Source organism: Limulus polyphemus, unplaced genomic scaffold (assembly GCF_000517525.1).
Source record: "Limulus polyphemus unplaced genomic scaffold, Limulus_polyphemus-2.1.2 Scaffold471, whole genome shotgun sequence".
Classification (NCBI taxonomy): Eukaryota; Metazoa; Arthropoda; class Merostomata; order Xiphosura; family Limulidae; genus Limulus; species Limulus polyphemus.
In genome coordinates, this window is record NW_013666081.1 from 318547 (window position 1) to 338987 (window position 20441).

Genomic DNA, 20441 nt, shown 5'->3' on the forward strand with positions numbered 1-20441 from the left:
TTCTGAAACAAAAAAACTGTGTTTTCGACACAACTTTAAAATGTACATATAGTTATTTCATTAAGTATTCATCTTGTACTTAAAGTGTTTTTACGACGTCTTTAACTTATATACAGTGTTTTCACTATAGTTTTAACTTTGTATCTAACTCGAATGTTTTTCACTAATCTTAACTTGTAGTTAGTGTTTTTACTACTTTTTTAACGTTTTCGAAACTCCTTTAATTTAGTAAGAGCTTATCGATAAATCTTCAACATTTAGTTAGTGTTTTCACTGTGTCTTTAATTTCCAGGTTGTGGTTTTAGGACGATTTCCATTGTTCCATCCTTTATCATTGAGCTCAGTTTTTAAATAAATTATAAATAAAGTCTCAATGCTAATATAAAACGTATGCGAGATACATTATACATCCATTTTGCTGAACAATAATTGTTCCCTGTAGTGTCATATAGAAAACTAAATGCGGTAAGTTTCTGTAGTGTAAAATTACACATATCTAAGTTCTAACAGTAATAAAAATATCGGTTTAATATATTCTTGTTTGAATATTGTGTTTGAAACGTAAAGAATTTTAATACTTTTCTTGTTTTTTCATGTGCAGATCTAGACTTTAGGCTTAGGTACAGATATAGACTTAGGCAGACTTCGGGTTAAAAATCACGATTACCTATAAAGAAAACTTTTTTTCATCACTTGAAATTAATTTTGCAATTAGGTTTTGAGTAGAAATTTTCAGTTTTCAGGAAGTTTTCGAAATGTGGAGCTTAGTTAAGTTACATTTTGTAACTTCATTTGAATAAGATTTTGCTAAGTCGTACATTTTGAATCATTTATTAATTAATCTGTTCCCTATACTGAAGTGAATAAATTTATTAGAGCGCTAACTAAGCTGGAGATTAACTGAACAATTCTCTCTTCTTTGTTGTGTATTCCATGAATTTCGGAAATGATTCCAGCTAACTATAAAATCCTGGAAACATAACGATAGCAGTGTTTCTCTGTCATTTAAATTTATTGTTCTACTCCAGAAAACTCGAAATGTGTTTGAAGCTCAGAATAAATACAAAATATTCACAAAGTGAGATATATATGTATAAGAGAAATTTTTATTACATATATGCATGTATATATTTTATAATTTTAAGCAATAAATATTAATTTATAATGCGAATCTACATATTAGGTATAAAATAAATGTGTAATTATTTAAATATTACTTACTAATTTAATTTGAAAAACATTTCGTAAAAATTGCGATTTTTCAAAGAATAAATGGCCACATTATATATTGACCTGCTTGAAAAGTTGAATTGGTTGAATGTAATCTTCAATTTATCCTATGGTAAAACTAAAATTGGTTATCTAACGCAATGTATGTTGATAATGTTATTTAACATGAAAGATAATATGGTCAAAATATATATACAAGAAACATTTACCAATAAAATGATAAAATTACAAAGAATTTAAATTTTATTTCTTCAACCAAGGATACAACTCCACTTAGAGACACTCTAATGAAACAATAATGTTACAGGTAGGCATTACCTACTGGCAACAGGAAACATTTCATGGTAATGAGGACGATAAAGATTACAAAATAAACTATATTTTCTTGGCCTATGACATTTTCCTTTATTTACAAGTCAAAGTTTCTGGTCTTTAGATATCAGACAAAGAATACTCTCAAGGAAGTAGAAAAAGTTTGAAAAGGAAACTTCAGTCTGGGAACAATATATTAATTTCTGCCATAACCCTTCTATTGTTGACCACCTTGAAAATAACAATACAGACGATATTATCTCATGATTCACCTAATCTAACAAAAACTGACGCTTTATTTAATCTTTTTATCATTTTCACGTATAGAAAAAAAAAGGCAGAAATGAATGCAAACTACATGATTTCATTTAAACTGAGAACCTTGAAAAATAAGTTACTCGACACTAATCTAAATGTGAAATCAACAAAAGACAGGTTGTCTACGTATTTAATAAAGACCCTTGAGGAAAAGAAGACACTCGATGACTAATTGAACATTATACATTGTTAAATCTAAGCTAGCTTTCTGAATAATACATTAGATAGTAGACAAGGAGTGATTATATAACGTGATGTCTCAGACTGAGCCTTATCTTTTGTGCAACAATTTTCTCTGTATTTTTACGTCTTGTATTGCTAGGATTATGATGGCAATTCCTCAGTCACGAATGTAGTTTGTATTGTTTAATTATCTGAATGTATTTCAAAGTACATGACATTTAAACGAATGCTTCTCTGGAGTGGTTTTGAATTACCTGGTTCGTTATGTAGACTATCGAAATACAGCATATATTATTGAATATTTTTGTTTCCCACTGTAATAATCTTAGTAAAGTATCAGATGCTTATTCGATGAAATGTTGCAATGATGTGATTGTAGCATCTTTTAAATCTGATTCGGGACCACCTCGTGTAATGTATGCAAGACCACTAGGACACTTGGAAGAAACTTGATGTTTTAAAAGTATCAAATCCTAACAACTGTACTAGTCTCCATAGGAGGTTTTTTATTCACCTTTTTTATCTTTTTATTTTAATTTATCTTTTGCTCTAGGAGCAAACAGTGAGCCTATTAAAATAAAAAAATTACTAACTTTTATTGATCATAATATGTCTATGGTACGTACGCCCAACAGTAAACTATTTGCAATTCATGTGGCCTAGATCTAATCGGAAAGTTTCAAAGATTCTCTCGAGATGGCGCCTTTCTATCATGAAATATTTCTAAAATTCCTTATACTTTTGAAACGAAGATAACGTTAAGCACAAACAACACAATCGTTAAGATACTATTTTTTGTTTATAACTAACGAAGGGCGATAGTAGTTTTCGTAAGTTTTTCCCAATTTTCTTACTATGCCTATTAAACCTTGTTAAGTCCAATCACATTTACTTGAAAGGAATTAGAAATATGCATACATGTGTAGGCGTCTGAGCTTTATGTTTAGTGTGTGGGTTCTGCATTTTCATTTAGGATAACGTGTCTTCAAAAAGCAATAATTATGGTTTTATTTCGACGTGAAATAAGTCAGAACGTTATATTTCCCGAATTGTATCTCATATTCAATAAACGTTCTTCGATTATGTTCAGAAATACTATATTATAGCCATATATACAACTGCAGCCTGAAATCTTGAATATTTAATTACAACATGTGTTCAACACGCTATGAACACTAATCCTTACTTTGTTTATTTTTTTAGTTTAAGCCTCGTTTGTATACCATTTAGACAGACTGGACAATTAGTTTGTCACGATTTGAAATGGACCGTTCTTTTCTTTATTTGTTTTTATATTATGCGCATTGATTAACAAGTAGGCTGGACAATTCTTTGTTTGTTTGTTTATTTGTTGACCTTCATGTAATGCTAATTGATGGCTATCTACAGTAGCCGTTTATGATTTAGCGGCGATAGAACAGAGGGAAGACAGCTAGTTTGTTTGAAGTTAAGCACAAAGCTGCACAATGGGCTATCTGTGCTTTACCCACCACGGGTATCGAAACCCCATTTCTAGAGTTGTAAGTCCGCAGCCATACCGCTGTGCCACTGGTGGGGGGGGGGGCAAGACAGCTAGTAAACACCACCCACCGCAAACTCTTGAGCTGCTTTTTACCAAGAAAAAGTGGGATTCACCGTCACATTATAATGCTCCCATGGCTAGAAGGGCGAGATTCGAGCCCACGACCCGCAGATTGCGAGTCGAGCGCTCTAACCATGCTAGGCTCGACGTTGAAGAAAAGAGTCTACTCAGTCGACGGCTAAAACAATGGGGATAAACTCACCTCATTATTCCCGAATTACTTTATTATCCCCAACTGAGTTGTCACTAAAAAACTGTTAGAGTTCTTGAGTTTCTCTAGGGACCGAACGTGGCCCAGTTTAAAGTGTCGGACTGTGAATCCACGCTGCGTCCTGTTACTCACCCCACTCCCCCCCCCTAAAAAAAAACGTTGCGCTCCGCACTTTAGCATCATGCGTATGTTATAATATTGACGGTCAAATACTAAGAGTAGCTAAAGAGTTGGCGGTTGGTGATATTGGCTAGCTGCCTTCCTTCTAGTCTATCTGTTCAAAATTTGGGATGGCTAGCGTAGTTAGCCCTCGATTAGTTACATATGAATACCCAACCACAATCAAACCATATCTTTGAAACGACCATTTTTCTCTCCAGCAGTACAGTCGAATGTTCTAGCACCCTAGACTCTGTTTTCATGAAGTGTATATTTGATCAAATGGTGTGCGTTGTGCTAGTCGTCAGTTCGTCGCTTCTTTAGAAGCAGGAAAAAAAAGACATTATCTGAATGTAGTCACACTTTTCAGTAATGCTGAATGGTGGAGTTTGTCCTAGACAAGATAAATATAAAGGATTTGTTGTAAAAACTGTAAAAATTACATTTAAAACTATGCAGATAGTCTGAAAGCAAACAAAGCACTTCAAATTCAACTCACAATAATTTAAGCATATTTAGTGCTTTTAAGCATACACAACGTTAGCGCAGACATATAATTTAGTTGCATGAATTGAAATATCTATAATTTTGTTTAAAACTTAAAGCCTAATTCAGAACAATGTTTCCTCCTGTTAACGTTCATAATAGTGTCTTCCCAGTGAAATCCGCAGCTAATTAAACGAATTTAAATTCTTCCAAAGAAATACTGACAATTAGAACAATTTGAAATAGGTCCTCTCTAGTTTATTGAACTTTGAAGCCACGAATAAAACTCTCTTTACTTCTGCATAAACACTGTTGATATTAATAATAGCTCATAGTAAGAAGTTATTTATCTCAGAGCAAATCTAAGTTTTAATGACATCTTTCACAACTTAGCACTCCATATGTAGTTCAAGTTTCTGTTTACAAACAAAACAACAAAATACAGAACGTAGATAAATATATGCAACGTTAAAATAAATCTAGGTTTCAAGTTCATCAAGTGTTCTGTGCCGACTTTCATTACTTGATTAATTTATATGTAAGTGCGTAGATTAAGGTATCTCCTAAATTCTTAAGTTTTGTTATGAGACCATATTCCTTTTATTATAGTAACTGATAAACTGATGTACTCTGCTTTTATTACAGTAACTGATAAACTGATTTACCCTGCTTTTATTACAGTAACTGATAAACTGATTTACCCTGCTTTTATTATAGTAACTGATAAACTGATTTACCCTGCTTTTATTATAATAACTGATAAACTGATTTACCCTGCTTTTATTATAGTAACTGATAAACTGATTTACCCTGCTTTTATTATAATAACTGATAAACTGATTTACCCTGCTTTTATTATAGTAACTGATAATTTGTCCTCTTTATGTGTAACTTGGAAAAATATTTAAATTTTAATGAGCTATTTGGGCTCTGCCCACCGGGGGTATCGAAACCCGATTTTTACCGTTATAAACCCTCGGACCCTCCGTTGAGCCAACGGAGGTTTTTTTTCTTTCAAAGGAAGTGAAAAGTTCACTAGAAGACGTACTAGAAGTAACTCGTATGCTATTTTTACAATACTTAATATTTTGTTTGTATTTGTTTCAATAAATTGTGTTGATGTTTATCTTGTAATACAGTGCAATATTAGGATGACTGTAATAAATAAAAACGTATATATTAGTAAAAAAGCAACTAATATTTATTTTTATTGCAGCTAACACCTTACAAGTACATATCTCAAGTATAAAAGATAAACACTTATAAGTAAACAATTCAAATATAAAAGTTAAACCCCTTATAAGTAAACATCTCAAGTATAAAACTAAACATCTTATAAGTGTGCATCTCAACTATAAAAACTAAACACTTATAAGAAAAGATATCAAGTATAAAAATAAACATTTTATAAATAAACATCTCAACTATAAAAATTAAACACGTATAAGTAAACATCTCAAATATAACCACAACAGGGTAAAACCTTACCACCTGGAAGTGTTTATTTCAGGTTTCACAAGTTTAGAAACATTAGATAAACAAGTGTTTAATTATATTTTAAGTGTAGAATACTATATTTCTAGCAGTGTTGGTAATTATATAGGATTTACTTATTCATGCACTTTTTGCTATTTTCAGTGCAGTAATGTAATTTTTTTAAGAGTTCCTGTATAACATTTTTATTTGAGTAAAGTTAAATTCATATTAGGATAAATGTTTGATATTGCTTTAAAATTGAGGTTTAAGCTCCATAGCCAGTTTCTTTAGGGTTTTCACGCATTTATAATTATATAAGTTAGTTTTATCTTACAACTCTTGACTTCAATTACAAGCGGAAAATTCATATGTAACCAGTTCATCACATTTTTTTTTGTATTTCTGAGATTTAGGTCTTACTTCAGGAAAACTGCTATTGATTGTCTGCAAACGTGACCTGAGAAACTACTTTGCTTACCACCTGAAAATCATCAATGTTGTTAATTACATTCACACTCAATCTTCATTCTAATCTAGATAAATAAATTTTTATCACGTGCTATTAGTATATAGCTATATTTCATAACCTAACCAGAATAAATGTGTATGTATGTATATATATATATAAACAGTTATAAGTAAAAATCCCAAGACAAAAAAACTAAACACCTATAAGTAAATATATCAAGTATAAAACTAAACACCTGGAAATGTTTATAAAAACGGGACAAGTGGTAAAACACCTGAAGGGGTTTATATCGAAACACAATAAAGTAAAGACTAAAACCTGGATGTGTTTATTTAACTATATATGTATTGTTGTCCCGAGCTGCTATTAACTCCGTACTTGGTCTTTGCATCTGATTTAGACCAAACAACTTTGCACACAGATATTATGTAAGTACTTCTACACATTTTAAAATGTAATAACGTTTAAACAAAGAAAGATAAAGGCTTGCGGTGAAACATCAGTTAGGTTGTCTTGTATACTACCTCCAGGTTACAGGTGTCTTCGTCATTTGTCAGACTTAGCGACAAGCACACGCTACGTTTTGACATCAACTGTCTTTCTGATACAATTCTTGAAATCGACAAGTGTAGCTGAACGTGGGGCGTAACAGACAGACTTGACGTGTCCCACTAACTAAAAGTCCAGCGGCGTTATATTTGTAGAACACAGCTCCTTAGGTAACAGTTCCGCACGGCCAATCCAGAGGGGCGTTTGGACATTATTATCCAATTTACAAAAGGAAAAATAATATGGTGCCCTGTCCTGCTAGGCGAAACGCTACCCGATTACAGCATTAACTTCAAACTGTGAGAAAAATAATAATTTACAAGCACGTTACAGATATGTGACCAGCCAGTATTTATCTTCTCTTGGAAGAACAAGTGCCATATAACTTTCTTTGGGCAACAACATATCATTCAACGGGTTTTAGTGGGTTTCACGTTTCTGAGTGGGGTGCGGGTTTTCGCCTCCTCAAATTCGACAATTATGTCTCTTCACTCTTCCACACACACATATGAAATATTGCCCATCAGATACGCTAATGCAATTAAGAAACGTGTGGCCATGATCTATCTTGTTTAGGAGCATGGTATTCATCACTAATCTATTACTTAATCGCATTATTCAATGGTGTCTATGTATAACAGAATAGCATTACCCGCGAATATACATCATACTTGGATTCCACGCTCCATGAAACGGTTTGTGCTTTCTATAGTTTGGTTTGGCATTACATGTTGACGATGTATGTAATCTTCCCTCGAATCAAAATGTTAAGAATTTGTAAATCTCAAAGGTCTTTACACCAACATGTACTTTATCTTATGTTTTTACTTTATTACGCTTCAAATTGTGTATGACCATCTATAGACACCTTGTTTAATTTTGGCATGGAATACTTTGTATAACTTTGGGGCAGCTGCTTTAAACATTTAATTCAATCATATTCCATTATTCTTAATTGAAATACATTCCATATTATTCAAAATATTATATTTAGAAAAGAACATTTGTGATTTAACATTTTACATAAACATAGGAAAATTGATTCTACCGAGAATGCATTACATCCAACAGTTATAACCAACTATTTCACGGCTGCGATTGGAATTTTAATTAAATTGATATTGCTTTATTCGTTACAACCCAAACTATTGTCAGCAAATTGTAAATAATCATTGGTCAAGGTATTATGGTGTTTCTTACTGAAATAGTTCAAAACTCTGAGCTGAAGGACGCTATATATGCAGAGGTTTAATGAAAGATAAGTATAGATTTATTTACTCTTTCAAACCAGTATTAAACTAACTTCAAGCTTACTTTTACAAACAGAATACAACAATGACAAATTACTATCTTGAAACTTTTTTGTGTGTGTTTTTGCTGGTTGGGTTCGATATAGAAGTGTGAAAATTAGTTTTTGAAGGTGCTCTATCATGAAATATCAAAATTACATAGTTAAGTGAAACTGTATTGAAGCAGAAATGATACATATATGTGTGTAACAAACAGAGCCTAAAGGGCAGTGAACCAGTAGGAATTGGACAACTAAAAAACAAGTACTGATGTAGAGAAGAGCGCTGCTAAGTTGTGACATGCTTCAAAACACTCGTACGTCTAAAACTTTGCACCTTATATCTCATAAAAAAAATGTTGTCTCACTTTATTAAATATTAGAGCATGCTAATTAAAAATGATACATCTAAATATTTTTGTTTTGTTTTTAGATTAGATGGCTTGCGTTGTTAATTGGCACAAAGCAACTAAATACTTTTTCATTAAAGACGAACTTATTTGCAGAATTAATTTTACAAATGTCATTTTCAACAGCTTTTACTTTTAAAATTGTAGGGCGTGGCTTGGTGGGTAGCTTCCTGGCCTGGTATAAGAAGGTCAAAGGTTCGAGCCTGTAATGTACTGCTACAAATGCTTCCCATTTTCGACTAAGAATGCATTATTAATGTGATAGTATATCCAGCTGTTCGGTTAGGAGTAATTGTATAGATAGACCACTGGTTTCCGTTCCTCTGATCAGCAATTGTTGATAATAAGGAACAGTTATGCCTGACCTTGAGGTCTCTGACTTGGTGATTTAGTTCATGTGTCGCTCGAAGTGAATGTTCAAGTTGAAAATATCATACTACTACATCCTCGTATTGTTTTATTTTACTAATACATCCTCGTATTGTTTTATTTTGATACTACATCCTCGTATTGTTTAATTTTACTACTACATCCTCGTATTGTTTTATTTTGATACTACATCCTCGTACTGTTTTATTTTGATACTACATCCCCGTATTGTTATATTTTACTACTACATCCTCGTATTGTTTTATTTTACCACTACATCCCCGTATTGTTTTATTTTACCACTACATCCTCGTATTGTTTTATTTTACTACTACATCCTCGTATTGTTTTATTTTACTACTACATCCTCGTATTGTTATATTTTACTACTACATCCTCGTATTGTTTTATTTTACAACTATATCCTCGTATTGTTTTATCTTACTACTACATCCTTGTAATGTTTTATTTTGCTACTACATCCTCGTATTGGTATATTTTGATACTACATCCTCTTATTGTTTTATTTTACTACTACATCCTCGTATTGTTTTATTTTGCTACTACAACTCGTATTGTTATATTTTGCTACTACATCCTCGTATTGTTTTATTTTGCTACTACAACTCGTATTGTTATATTTTGCTACTACATCCTCGTATTGTTTTATTTTGCTACTATATCCTCTTATTGTTTTGTTCTCTAACAAAGAACATTAAATTGATGTAAAAAAAGAAAATTATAATATATATATATATTACTTTCATTCATAACCAAAATAACATTTTTCTCTGGGACTTAAAATCGACAGAAATCAAGCAATTTCTGGCGTTTTACCAATGTATTAATTTAACGAAATTCATTATATACTTGCTCTAAATGTTTCATTTTCAACATATTGTTCAGCATTAATTTAGCATTCGGTGTATATTTTTAATACAATGGCAAAACTACAGCAAACGCATATTTATTTAATATTCTAGCTCGATCTATCGTTGCTAAACCATCTGTTTATGTATAACATGAAAAGTTGCCACATGGTTATATATCATAACTTTTTTCTGTGTTTTGATACCTTTGATATATAATAGCTTATGTGTTTGAAACATCTAAATAAGTTCTAGATTGCATATATCTAAATTTATTCAATCTTAAAAAATATTCTTATAGCTCTGTAATAAGTCTAAGTCTTCAAGAGAAAACATTATTTTTTAACTAGTTTCATGCTAGTGTTTATACACCTACATACCTAACAGTGTCAGAGAATTGGAGGGGAACGTTGTCTTTAGTGACATTAAATAACATGGGTGAAACGTTGCTCATTTTAGGAGTGAGTAAAAAGGTATCGATCGCTCTTGTTTTAGTAGCATTAGCTGTAAGACGCCAGTGACAAATTCAAGTCAAATAAGGCCAAAGGAATACAATAAAGCCTGTTATAATGGTGATATGTATATAATGTTTATGATGTTTTTAACTCCTTTCAACTCACCACTTAGTAAGATATTATGGTATTCTGCCACAACATTATTATTCGGTATTATACGGTGGGCCAACTGTTTAATGATGATATTACATATTTCTTTTCGCCAAAGATAAAAGTTATAAACATAATCTATGACGTAAAACCTGTATAGGAATTATATATTTCCTCAGACTTTGTATAAACTATAACAAACCCATAGCCAGGGTATGTGAGGAGTGTCACTAAGATCAACTATCATTCCGATACTACATCTCTATTGAACTTTTGTTGGACTGAGTTACGAATATTTAGTGTTAGCAAAAATCTGTTTCGATTTTCTCCTGTACGAAACATAACCAACTTAACGATTTTTTTAACCTTCCATCCTCACATGCTAAACCGGAGGACCTGGAAAATTCTTGTATGACAATAACTATTAGTTCTTCTCTAACGGTTTAAACAGAGAATACTGGCAGTCTTTTAACAAAGGAAGTTAACTTTCCATCCTCACATGCTAAACCGGAGGACCTGCACAATTCTTGAATGACAATAACTATTAGTTCTTCTCGAACGGTTTAAACAGAGAACACCGGTAGTCTTTTAACAAAGGAAGTTAACTTTCCATCCTCACATACTAAACTGGAGGACCTGGACAATTCTTGTATGACAATAACTATTAGTTCTTCTCGAACGGTTTAAACAGAGAACACCGGTAGTCTTTTAACAAAGGAAAGTTTTCTTATTATAAACAAGATGGCCACAGAGACGCTAAAGATCAGTTTATATCTTTGTTGAAGATCACTTTTAGAATTATTATGTGAAAAATGAAGGGAGTTCGATAGAAACCAGTAAATAAAATTTAACGTTTTAAAATTGAAATTCAAAATTTAAAATATAATAAAACGTAAATATGTCATTTTTGTTCATTGTTTCAAATGTATTTAAAGAACAAGTCTAATAGTAATCACTTAAAGATCAATTAAGATTAAAAAATTAATGAGCATTTTTATTTATATACTGTGAAATATAAACGTATTTTCCTTGTTATGCACGAACCTGTGATAGTAAGTGAAACACATCTTACGAAAGAAGCAAAACCATATGGTTGACTGTATATTGATCGGGTCCAAGTGTATATAGGCTGGATACCATGGTGCTACTGTTACTCACAAATCGATGTCGTTGTCATGGTGACAGGAAAAGAAGTGCACTGGAGAGTGATGATTCTTCTAGTCTACCCAATAATCAGTTCCCGATAATCAGTTTTACTGACGATGTGCGTTCATAAAGATCATAAAATAAGCCTGGGGTGTTCGGAGACGCCAGCCGGGGAAATCTATGGGCGACTTATGAGACTCAGAACAGTTGAAAGCATATGTACGGTTAAAACTCCTCCCAGCACGTTTTAATCGAACTACTGAAATATTGAATTTGTCTCTCAAATGATGTCTAAAGTTAAATGCAACTACTAGAGATGTTTTGAAGGCAATATATATAACGTTTTTGTAACACTCAAACGTAAAAATGAAAATGGAAAATTCAGACGTTATCACTAAATCACATACCCCATCTACAGATCATTTTTTTTTTTGTATTAGGATCAATTAAATTCTGTTTCTCAATAGCTACGATTTAGTGAAAATCGCTAGAAAACTAAACACGTATTATGCAAATCGTCATGTTTGGATGAACATTCCTTCATCTCAGCTCTGAAACTATTAGCGAGTTTTATATAAAGTCTTAACACTACTATTTCTTCTAAGAGTTATCTAATATCTTATCAATTAATGATAATGTATAGAGATTAAACGTGTGTGTATCTAATGAACAAAAAATATGAAAAATAACAAAAGCGTCTTAGGACGTTTGAAAACAACAATTTCTATCATTCCTTAGAGTCTCAAAAATTATGAATTCTAAAATGAATAGAATTCAAACTACAATCACAAATTTATAAAGTTTAATCCCTACTTTTGCAGCTTTATACACTTATCTGTAGGTCAAAGTAAGAATTAAATTTCATAACTTTGTGATTTTGGTTTTAATCTGTTTCATTACTTTTTATAGCAAGATCCTTATTTCATTTTTAAATGAATTTTTTTGAATACACTTGTCATGTTATCATCAAAACTAAAGAACGACAACACAGATGGATAGAATTTTCCTCATTCATCTAACCCAGAAAATGTTTCTGTTTTTCGTGTACGATTCTGTTAACAGTCTCTGTATGCGCCCACTCTTATCCAAAAGAGAAACAATAATCATTGTTGACGTATTTAAACTGTTCAAAATTTTTTAGGTACACAGACGTAACTAGTTCACAATGTCTGCGTCAGTTGATGTTGCCTTATTACGTAAAATGATTTCACATGTATGCATCAATAATCTTATTATATGATTTGACCACGTTTCTTATATTACGAGATATTAGTAGCACTTATGGCACTCTGATGATATTTTATAGCAACTTTCCTTTATTTTGCAGTTACGTGAGCGTCGTTATTCACGGCCTAAAGTGTATTAAAAATGATGAATTTTAATCCTTACTTTGGCCTACAGATAAGTGTATAAAGCTGCCAAATAGGGATTAAATTTTATAAATTTGTGATTGTGGTTTTAATTCTTGTTTCATTGCTTTTTATAGCAGGAAACCTTACTTCATTTTAAAATTCATAATTTTTAATACTCTTGTTTGTTTACTTTTTATACCTATATAAAGTATATAGTTTACCTTTACAAACTGTCGCGTGCCTGTCCATCGAGTAGGCCCAGCATAGCCAGGTGGTTATGGCGCTCGACTCGCGATCTGCGGGTCGCGGGTTCGAATCCCCGTCACATCAAACATGCTCACCCTTTCAGCTGTGGGGGCGTTATAAGTGACGGTCAATCCCACTATTTGTTGGTAAACGAGTAGCTCAAGAGTTGGCTGTGGGTGGTGATGACTAGCTGCCTTCCCTCTAGTCTTACACTGCTAAATTAGGGACGGCTAGCGCAGATAGCCCTCGTGTAGCTTTGCGCGAGATTCATAACAAACAAACAAACAATCCATCGATATGTAGCGCCATCCGTTGGGTTGAAAATATATTTAAGTACGTGAATGATATGTTTACCATTTATTTAAAAAAATCTGTATATATTTATCCGACCATCTCTCTGGAGAGATCTTGTAATGATAGTCCGAACTAGGCTATCACCGCTGACGTGATCAGGTGGGTAGGTAGTAGACGAAAAAGTTAGTTTTAGAAATATTTGAATTGTTATACCGGAAATCTCAGCCGTCTTTTGAACGTATTATTAGTATAAATGCGCATAATATATCGTAACCAATACTTTGAATGGTAAGTTTCGTTTAGGAATTCGATAGGGTAGTTTTTCAGCGCGTGATTTATTTGGAATCCTTGTCGATCCCTACAATTAAGTACTATCGTACTTAAAATAACAGATTAATAAATAATAATAATAAAGCCTGGTGTGTCCTAGTACTTATCGAGTACGACTGTGAATCTGAGGGATCATGGCTCGCGTCCCGTTGCGGTAAAACCGTGCTCAACACTTTAAAGCTGTTGTTGTGTTATAAGAGTGACGGTCAAATTTCACTATTCGATCAGACAAGAGTAGCCTAAGAACTGGCGGTGAGCGCTGTCGACTTACTGCCTAAACTCTAATTTATCAGTTCAAAATTAGGAACAATTATGCCCAGTTAGTCCTCATATAGCTTTGCGCGAAAATTATAAACCAACAAAATAAAAAAATCACCACCTTTAAACATACACACACGGGCTTTTCAAAACAAGTAATATTGGTTTGAAGCTTTAATTTTATTATAGGTTTTTTAATGTGTTTTTTTTCTATGTTGTTAGCAATGCATCGTTGTAATCACAGTATAGAAATCACGAAACACGACAGAGAAAGCTAACATCTCGACATTTCGTAAACTGCTACGGGCCATTTATGAAATAACTGTCAGTTTAACAAGTTTACAATGTCAAGTATCAGACAAATAAAACGCTGTCTGACAAAAGATCTGATCAGAGAAGTGGATTTTCGTTGCCACAAGGGCTATTAGATCCTATCGAAACTAAGTCATGAATTTTAGCAGCCATTTCTAATGTTTTACGGGCACATTTCTGAAACGTTTTAGATAATAAGCAATGTACTGCATAAGCAGAGGTTAAATGTTTCACAAATCATTCATTAGAAGCTTAAAAGTGATAATTTTTTTAACCCTTCTCTACTCACTTCGCTTTTGATCCTACAATCCAATCTGATGACTGTATACTTATGATTTTAAAAGTGCTGGACTCTGTCATACAATAGAATTGCATCATAAAGTATAAGGTTAAAGAAGCAGTTTCCAAAAAATGCAAGTGTAGCGACTGAATAAAAATTGGGTTTCGATACCTTCTGGAAGTAGAGCAAAGATAACCTGTTGTGGAACTTTGTGTTAACATCAAACAAACAAAATGGAGTTAAAAATATACACATCTCTATGCATTTAAAAGGGTGAGAGATATTATTTAAAGCAGTGAGCTATAGATCATCGTTTAGTAATTCAATGATCAGAGTGAATGTGTAAGTAACTTATTAATGATCGATTTAAATTACACTTTGAAAGAGTGGAACTGAAACAAAACCCGAAAATATCACGACATGCCACATAACGCGACTTCAATTTGTATCATTTCAATATATATATATATATATATAACCCTAACACGGACATTGTCAAAAGGTTCGTCTTCAGAAAGGAACAGAGATGATTCGTCTCATTTGAAATGTTGTTTTATAAATAACTATACAGGTTAAGGGCGATATGCTGAAGCTCCAAACGAGACTAATACCAATAAAGATGAATAAGACATAACTATTAGGAGTGTTCTGCTTTCAATACTAAAGCTAAAATCATTAACGTGTAAACACTTTAACACAAGTCTGTAGTGTTTGTGGTAGTTGGTGTGATTATAAAACTTAGTATTAAAATGTATTTATTTATACAAGCCAATGATTTATTTATTGAGTACGAACTATTTCTCCTTGTATTATTAATCTGTACGATTCAATCTTAATTTGTAAACAACGCTTTTTTTTTTGTTTCTTTATTTGTACTGAAGAACAAAGCTACACAATAGGCTATTTGTGCTGTGCTCACCACGGATATAGAAACCGTTTAGCGTTGTAAGTCCGCAAACTAATTTTGCAAGAATAATAAACGTGTAAACACTGGAACAGTATGTCTTCCCAATAAACTAGTTAACATAGTTGCCGAGAAGAGGGCATTCTCATCGAGTTGACGCTTATGAGAACTTCTTTTGTGGAATGTGCCAGCGTTGAACAATGACCAACAATGACTTCCCCAGTTCATGGTTTGATTTTAGAATAAGTTATAATCATTCTCAAAATAAATTACAGTTGGCTTACGACGAATTGATCTGATAATAGTACAATTATTAGATTTATGAACCATTTGTGGCCGTTTGAAATGTTTCTCGTAAAATATATGTATATGTATATAATATGCGAAAAGATATTTTCAAAAGATATCACCAGCAGTTTTTACTTTCACAAATTTGATAAACCTATCCTGACGTTATCAAGAATCATACGTAAAGAAACGTAGGATAACATTCCAAATACAGTCCTAAATTTATATTGCTCCATGTGTTCAAAGATGTAAAAATCTAAATATGGTATTGTTACTGTAGAAAATTGGTGGGGTGGGGAACGTTTGCATGCTTGGAGATTAAACCACTTGAAATAATTGCAACAGTTAAACTATATACACAAAATAATGCATGTGTATATGTAAATAAGCTAAAAATAGCGATATATCAACATCTATAGTTCAAACAAATTCGTCACGAACGTCATGCTAAAGATATGGTTATTTCATTAATTATTAACTAAGTAAATATCAGCTTTAGCTTTATGGTCTTTGTGGTCTATTACAGTCACATCAGTTTCCACAGGACGAACACTTATTATGCTCTAAGCATAAATTACCTAGATGTGTTAGTGTTTATCCTGTGGAAACTGAAGTGGATATAGGCTGTTAGATAAGATGCTATCTGTGCTAAACATAAGAAGCTGGAATTCATTATAATAATATTCAGTTTTTGTCTGTCCTAAAAATGCCCGAGCATCTTACTCTCTAATATGCACAAGCGCGTGCACTTCATTTCAACGGATGTAATCAAAAGGCGGGTGTAAATATACTTTAATAAACATTTTGGACAACATGTTAAAAGCTTATCAAAGTCTTTAAAAAGGTCAACATTAGGTCATAGAATAACATTATACTTTTATTTATCGATAGTATTAAGTACGGTAAAGTTTAGTCCTAATAAAACTAAAGCAAAATAACGCTTATAAGGTACAGTGTTAATTTATCTCTTTATCGAATATAGGCCGTACTTAAAAGCTCAACTAAAGTTAGGCCTAAGACAAGTGGACTTATAGATTTTGATGTCTGCTATTAGAATTATCTTTTGTTATTCTAAAATTCCCGTATTTAAAGATATTAAACATATTCATTTGACCACAAACGTTTTGCGGGTCTCTATTAGTAAACAGATAAACAGTATATGATTAATATGTTTAATTTACCTTACTAGATATGTACCTTCAAGTATACTAAATTTGCATATTAATTATATACTTTATACTGTGTTTGATATGGATATAATATGAAAATTCTGATAGACGGGTAGTGGAAATACGAATGACATTCCATAAAATTGTTTGAAAACTAGGCTAAAATTCAAGTTTGGGAAGAAACGTACTAAAACATCAGCACGAGATCCTTTGTTTTAAAATGTTGTCCTTGCAATAAATGAACAAGTATAACTGAATGAACTTTTCGATTTTTGTCAGTTCATGGTATATTATCACGGGTTCGAATCCATCTCCGAACATGCTCGCCCTTTCAACCGTGGGGGCGTTATAATGTAACTGTTTGTTTGTTTGTAATTAAGCACAAAGCTACACAATGGGCTATCTGTGCTCTGTCCACCACGGATATCGAAACCCGGTTTCTGGCGTTGTAAGTCCGCAGAAATACCGCTGTGCCACTGGAGGGCATAATGTGACGATCAATCCTATTCTTCTTTGGTAAAAAGTAGCTGAAGAGTTGGCGGTGCGTGTTATTGATTAGTTTTGGTTTGGCTTGTTTTGAATTTCGCGCAAAGCTATCTGCGCTGGCCGTCCCAAATTTAGTAGTGAAAAATTAGAGGGAAAGCAGCTAGTCATCACCACCCACCACCAACTTTTAGGCTGCTCTTTTACCAACGAATAGTAGGATTGACCGTCACAGTATAACGCCCCCACGGCTGGAAGGGCGAGCATGTTTGGTGGGACCCTCAGATTGCGATTCAAGTGCCTTAACCACCTGGCCAGATGATTAGCTGCTTTTCCTCTAGTTTATCACTTCAAAATAAGGGACAACCAGCAAAAATATCCCTCAAGTAGCTTTACGAGAAATTGAAAGACAAAACAAACAAATATCGTGATATATTACGAAGTGGCGACTTGTCTACATGTCTGAAAATTAACGTAAGTTATTAATTATGAAATCATATTTTCAAGGTTCAATTACATAAAATGTTAACCTATCTCGTTACATTAAGATAAGTAGATACAGATTATGTTAAAGTAGATATAAAGTATATAAAGTTAATTATGCTTCCATATCAGCTATTATGCTAATAACTATCATATTCCACAGTAAAATACAAAGTAAAATACATTGTTCAGCTATGTAATAATAATAATAATTTTCGACACTTTCTGATGACTCAGATATGTTCGTTTGTTGTTTCAGAGCAAAGCCACATAGAACTGTCTCCTGTGTCCATAGCGGGGAACTGAGCCCCGGATTTTGGCGTTGTAAGTCCGTAGAGTTACCGCTATCCCGCCGGGGAATCAGAGATGTTCGAGCTGTAATTTTAATTAACTTGCATAAATTTATAGGTAATAGTCAGTACACAAAATCCAAGGATTTATATCTGATGGAACTAGTATTTCAAGACACTGGGTTACATTTGTAGTGTTTCATTCATAATTTTATCATTTTATAATTTTCGAAAATATCTATTATAATACACCAAAAAAATCAACTTTATTTTCAATTTATGTTATCAATATTTTCACGCTGACGCTTTACTGTGCATGTCACTTGATAAAATTGACCGGGTTATTGTTGAACGCTGAATATTCTGAATATGCATTGTATTCAAAAACAGCTACTATCGTAACTTATTCCAACACGTATAATTAGCACTAAAGTCTCGATGTTTTGGGCGAGCACTAAGTCATTAAGCAGAATATATACTTTCAACAACAACACACAAAACATCTGCATGACTTAGAAACAAAGAAGTTTGAACTTATAAATGGGATCTTATTATATTAAAAGTGTTATTCCTATAATTTCCTCAAAAAGGTTGAGCGACTTGAAGTTAAAGTAGGAAGGTATAAGTTTTTTATTCTGTTACAAGTTGAAATGTTTCAACTTAATTAAAACGATGTAAGTTTCACAGCAATCATATATTTCAAAGTAATAATTTGGACATAAACTTTATCTCAAAATTTTAAAATTATAACAAAACTTTTTCATAAACAACATTTGCAGTTTGCTTTCTATCTACCAACAAATAAAGATTTTGAGGTGATTCCACCATTGAACACTCTATATCTCATTGACCATGAGAAAAGCATGGTTGTTTGAGAAACAATCCAACAACTTGAATCCCTTAAGAATATTCAACATTGTCTAAAATGTTAACATTCCAATATTGTTTGAGATCGACTCAATAGGCTGGGAGTAATTAACCAACAGGCTTTGCTAAATAGAAATAGGGTTAAGTTCAATTTTCATCTCCTTAGAACATTCCCCATAGTTCATAGTGTTTACACACACAATTTGGTTTAGATTGGCCCAGTATGGTGTAAATAAACACACATTTCATCTATATATATATATAGATAACAAGTACGGCCAGTGGAAAAAAGAATCTGTTATTAACACAAGAAAAAGCTAAGGTAACAAGTTTCACTTTATACCCGATCACACGGTGTATACACTACAAGTAATATAAGACAACAGTAGAGGAAAATACAGAAGAGGTTTAGGACAAAGTGTATACAGGTAGAGAGAATTAGCACTGAATGGGTGTAAGTAAATCAGTATTTTGGTTTATATCCTGCTATGGTTGGTACATTGTGTGTTTAAATCGTAGGATTATTGTTTTCTAAACCATTAAACTAATCCCTTCTTAAGGGATTCGGAAATAAGAGGGCTAAGTAAAGGTTTTTCCGAAAGAAAATATAAACATTCTAACTTCATACACAATAAACTATTTTTTACAAACGTTATTATAAATATTTTAATAAACAATCCCTGATTGGCCAATCCAGCTTCAAGTTTGACTTAACAATGTATATTATCAGTGTAGAAAGATTATCTGAATTTTTACTACGATGATACGTTCCACGTTTCATAATCAGGTCCTTCTTTCGATTTATTTAAATTGAATGAAGTTTGCTACTGGCAACGATATATACTCTGTGTATTTTAAAGCAAAGCCACATTCGGCTATCTGCTGTGTCCACTGCGGGGAATCAAACCCCACATTTTAGCGTTGTGAGTCAGTAAACATACCGCTCACCCCCCGAAGGACCAATATATATTGTCGTATTTTAGGTTCTATTTGTTTTCCTAAAAAAAAAAAACATCTATCCATTGAAAGATGAATCTCGTCCAGCTAGCAATCTACCTACCTATCTTTCTGTTTATGGTTCTAAACCACTGAAGATTCTTTACGTACTATGAATTGTTTTGTTTGTTTTTGGAATTTCGCGCAAAGCTACACGAGGGCTATCTGCGCTAGCCGTCCCTAATTTAGCAGTGTAAGACTAGAGGGAAGGCAGCTAGTCATCACCA

General features: G+C 32.7%; 1 long non-coding RNA gene across 1 annotated transcript in view; it reads right to left on the reverse strand.

Moving 5' to 3' along the window:
- Positions 1-16609: 16609 nt before the first annotated feature.
- The window catches only part of LOC111085563, a 14278-nt gene continuing 10446 nt past the window's right edge, over positions 16610-20441 (reverse strand). Inside the window, exon 3 of the long non-coding RNA XR_002610377.1 lies at positions 16610-16621. This is a non-coding gene — a long non-coding RNA (uncharacterized LOC111085563). The remainder of the gene's footprint in view (positions 16622-20441) is intronic.